The sequence below is a fragment of the Rousettus aegyptiacus genome, unplaced genomic scaffold (genome assembly GCF_014176215.1).
Source record: "Rousettus aegyptiacus isolate mRouAeg1 unplaced genomic scaffold, mRouAeg1.p scaffold_m13_p_9, whole genome shotgun sequence".
Lineage (NCBI taxonomy): Eukaryota > Metazoa > Chordata > Mammalia > Chiroptera > Pteropodidae > Rousettus > Rousettus aegyptiacus.
Window position 1 is genome coordinate 741,755 of NW_023416312.1, and position 5,109 is coordinate 746,863.

The 5,109-nt window shown below is 37.9% G+C and overlaps 1 pseudogene; it reads left to right on the plus strand.

Annotated features, from left to right (window-relative positions):
• Window positions 1–2,884: 2,884 nt before the first annotated feature.
• Window positions 2,885–3,003, plus strand: LOC118608228 (annotated as a pseudogene).
• The last annotated feature ends 2,106 nt before the right edge of the window (window positions 3,004–5,109 follow it).

The window sequence follows — 5,109 nt, forward strand, 5'->3', positions numbered from 1 at the left end:
CTGGATTATGCTGGTAGGCCTGATGCAATCATGACCATCCTTATAAGAGAGAAGCAGGAGGATCGAAGTTAGACAAGGCGATCTGAGGATGGAAGCAGAGATTGGACTTATGCAGCCTTGAGCTAAGTAATGTCCGCAGCCTCTAGGAAATGGAAGAGGCAGGCAGCCAGTTCTCTTGGAGCTTCCAGAGGAATCATCCCTAAAGACATCATGATCTCAGTCCAGGGGAACTCATTTTGGACATCTGACCTCCAGCAGTGTAAGATAATAAATTAGTTTGATTTAATCTACGAAGTTTGTGATAATTTGCTACAGCAGTGATAAGAAACTAATGCACCACTCATGCAGTTGAGTTGCTTGTTGAGCCAGTTCTGAGAGTACCAATAGTCAATACTTACAGTTTTGCCCTTATCTTCACCCAAGAATTCCTCTCGTTTGGGACTTTTCTAGATGCCTGCCTTGCCAATCCTCAACCTTGATTGACTTCTGTCTCAGTAATGAACTTTTTCATTCCTGCTCTTCAGTTTCTAAGTGATGTTGGAGCAAATCTCAAACTAGTCGATTAGGATCATTTACAAATCTCTGTATTTTAGGATTTTTTTCTTTATGATTTCTCGTTAGTGGCTTAATAGTAGATGTTACAGATATTTCTACTCTGCGTGGGATCCCAACCCAGCTCCAAACGTTTCACTCTTGGATGAACCCACCTTTGCTGAGAAGATTGGGATTGGCTATAGCCTTTCAACTCTTCTTCTATATTTAGCTCTTTTTTCTTCCCTCGTCTCAAAATCGGTGCTCTTCCTCCTCAAATCCACACCCTCTCCATGTCACCTTGATCTGTGCCATCCCAAATAGTCCTCAATCTCGCTCTACCCATTAGCTTCTGTCATCGGGGCACATGAGCAGGCGTTGTAAGCTCCACTCCTTGTACAGGGAAGAACCAGCTAGGCCATCTAGGAAAAATCATTCTTTAAATTTTTCCCGAAAATCTCCAGAGCTAGAAATCCATATCTTCTCTTATTTCTTCTTACAGTGTTTCCTTGCCTTAACTATTAAGAAGTTCTCAAGTGAGGGAGAACATTCCATTGTTCTGCCTTTTAGAGACACACAGGAAAGATGATAGCTATTATGACATTAATAGGAATTCTCTGAGATCATGGCGATTGCAAGTATTGCATACCATTGTCTCCATAAATATAAAATGATTCCTTGTCTTGTTTTAGAAAATAGAGTCACTCTTCCCACATGTCCCAAAGAATTGTGTATTTTATGTAATAGGCACTAACTAAATGTTTATTGAATAAATGGTCAAAGCAGCTCATTGAAATGGAAATTTTCCATGAGCTGATCATCAAAGGCCAGGGAACTTTTACACCAAATAGCTGGACCTGCCTTCAGGTAAGAATCTCTCCATCTATGTCTCTATAAGTTGGCTACAAAATATTTTTTTCATCAGTGTATAACCTTTATCACATGGCTTCCCATTGTGGAAAACAGGATTATGTGTCCTCTACTGCTGACTCTAATATATTCTTGTTATAGGTTTCAAAAACCTTACATAATAGTTCCAATAATTTTTGCTGGCAACTGAAGCCCATGGATAAAAAGAAAGCAGCATAAAAGGAAAAAGTTATTATTATTATTTTTTTTTAAAAACTGACTCTACATAGATGTTAGAGATGTCAACATTTAGGGGGAAAAGAATCTTGCTTATTTTAAAATGTCTAAAATTATTCTAGCCAAATAAATAGAGAACCAAGTTCTTACAGAAATATAATCCTTGTGGAAAAGATACAGATTTTTCATATAGCTATTTACTTTTTGCTTAAATTAATTGCATGTGTATGTAAAGTATGCAGACCTATATTTTAAAAACATATTAAATATATTACCTTCTCAAAATTTGTATTTTTAATCTATTAATTTACATATATGTGAAATGGTCCCAGAATATATTTAAAATCCCAGTTTATGAAAATATTTTAAACAGATTTAAATAAGAGGAACAATATGGAGTAAAGAAAGTACATGTATAAGTCAAACTGATCTGGATTTGAATCTTCCTCACTTACTATATAATATTTAACAAGTTCAATCCCATTAATACCAAAAATTGGCTATAATAAATTCAGAAAGTATGAATGATAAACATCATTCAGTAGGTTTAATATCCAACTATTTGATCTCAAGAAGCCTTCAAAATATTTCAACCATGATTATAAATAGAAGAGGAAAGGTAATTGCTCGGGAGATGTACAACCATCTGGAAAATCATTCCTAATAAAGCCCTAACATAACAGAAAAGTGAATTGAAATGAATAGGCCAATAGAGCCATAGATATAAAAGACAGATTATTGATATATTTGCCTTAAAATAATGGGGGCTAAAAATGAAATGTTTCTAAAGTGAAGCTTGGGTACATTTTAACATTTTACTCTGTGATCATTATCATATGCTCTTTGAAGAGAAAAAAAATAGGTATATAATTTGAAAATAAAGAACTGACATGACAAATGGGAAAATAATAACTTAATTATCATCATCCAGAGCTATTGTGGGGTTAAATGAATCGGCCTCTCCAAAACCATGGGTTTCTCTTCTTCCTTCTGTTCCAGAACTGTGTCTAATTCTTTATTCCCCAAGAGTGCCCAACACAAGACTTTGAACAAAGTAGACATTCGATGTTTGTTAAGTAAATCGATGTCTTGAAAATCATTTGACAATGTACATTATCTGTTTTCCTCCACACTGAGAAAGAAACTCCCCCCGCCCCAAATCAATCAAGTTAATCATTTCCTTTCACATAAGAAATATATCTCAATTTCTTTCAGAGAACTTTACATGCTGAGTTTCTAAGAGTTGCTTTTAAATTATTGGCCTTATGTCTATGGCCATGCCACCCTGAACAAGCCTAATCCCGTCTGACCTCAGAAACTAAGCAGGGTCGGGCCTGGTTAGTACTTGGAAGGGAGTCCACCTAGGAAGACCAGGTGCTGTAGGTGTAAAAAATAAAAAAATAAAAAGAATTGTAAGCTGACAAGGTCCTCGCAATCTGTGAGGTCAACTAAGTGTTGCCTTGCCTTAAAAAAAAAATTGTCTTACATGGGGCTCGGCAACCATGTGGCTTAAAAGAAAAGAGATAATAAAATTTAAGCAAAAGAAAAGCACAGCGTTTTAGTCATGCTATTCCTGCAGAAGATTTCATACACTTGACCTTTGATGAACATGTCATCTCTCCTGTCCAAGGAGATATTCTTGATTCTATTCCAGCACGGGTTTCCCAAGACAAGAACCAGAGCATGAAAAAAAGAATCCAGTCAAGGAAGGGGGACTGGGAACCTGTCACCCCTTTTCCTTGGTGTTCCTTACTCCCCTGCAGACGCCAGACCCTCACTGTCCTCAGGGGCCCATCTCTGGGATTTGGGGAGGGAGAGGAGGGGACGGCGCACTCCCAAGTATTGAGGGCAGACAGACCATGAGCGGGGCTCCACGAACATCATCGGCTCTCATCCTTCCCGTATCCCTGGTGGGAGTCCTCCTCCATTTTACAAAAGAGAGACATCTGGGGTTCAAACAGTCTCAATAACTCACACGCCCATGTCACACAAACAGTGAGGACCAGACCTAGTTTTTTAAAGATATAATTTACATACCATAAAATTCACCCTTTTAAAGTAAAAGTCAGTGGTTTGCAGTAGATTTTAATGATGTGCAACCGTCAGTATTATCTAATTTGAGAATATGTTCATCCTTCTAAAAAGACACCCCATCCCCATTAGCAGGCACTTCTTACCCCCGATGCTAAGCAACCACTAATGTACACCTTCTGTTTCTGTGGATTTGCCTACCCTGTACTTTTCACATAAATAGAATCATACAGTATATGGTCCTTTGTGATCGGTTTCTTTCACTGAGCATATTGTTTTCGAGGTTCATCCACGTCATAGCATATATCAGTACTCTTTCTTTTTTCTGGCTGAATAATATTCTATTATAAGAAAAAAAAATATTTGTAAAGTATTATACTGTCAGACCAAAATATTTATGGTCGCAACACTCAAATATCATGTTACAACAAGATACATATGAAGAAAAAAAAAGGAAATACCAGTTTTCAACTATCAGACTGGCTAAAACCTAAAAGTCTTACAACACTGTGCTAGTGAGACCATAGAAGCCACCACTCGAGTATTGCTGGGGCAAGAATGATGAACCGATTGATTCTTTATTGAGAGCGATTGGGTACTATCTATTACAATTATAAGTGCACCTTCTGGAAATTCATTGCATAGATACATCAGCATATATGTGAAATAATGCATCTGTTTCAATATCATTTGTTGCAGTAAAAGACAGGAAACCACCTTAAAGTCCACTAACAGTGAACTGATTAAATAAACAATGATACATCCACACACTGGAATGCTCTAACGCTGTAAAAAAGAATGTGGAAGTTCTACGCATACCAATATGGAAAGTTCTGTAAGATTTAGTGATGTCTGAAAGAACAAGGTGAAGAACATTATCTATGGAAGCGTATTTTTTGTAAAGGAAAAAAATAAAGTAGAATGTATATAGTTATACTTTATTTATACATATAAAGAAGCTCTGGAAGGGTAACAAGAAGCTAACAATAGAGGTGAGAGGCTTATGACTGGAAAATGAGTTGGGCGAAACTTTTGGCTGCACATGTATGCCTATGCTGTGGCAAGCAAAATTCTAAAATGCCTCTCCAAGCTTCCTGACTCCTGATTACATATCAAACACTAACCTTCATACTGCTGTGAAGAGACTTTGCTGATGAAATTAAGGTCGCAAATCAGCTGAACGTAAAGTAGGGAGATTTTCTCCCAACCGACAGCCATCAAGGAAATGCAGACCCCAGTTCTGAATCAAGTCGGCCAGCCGACAACCTGAATGAGCTTGGAAGCAGATTCTCCCCACAGCCTCCTGAGCAGAGCCAGGTGGCCGACACCTCGATTTCAGCCTCGTGAGCCCCTAATCAGCGAAACCAGCCAAGCCAAGTTGGAATTGCGACTTCTGACACAGCTTTGAGATTTTGTGTTGTGTTAAGCTGTGATGCTTGTGGTGACATATGACAGCAGGAA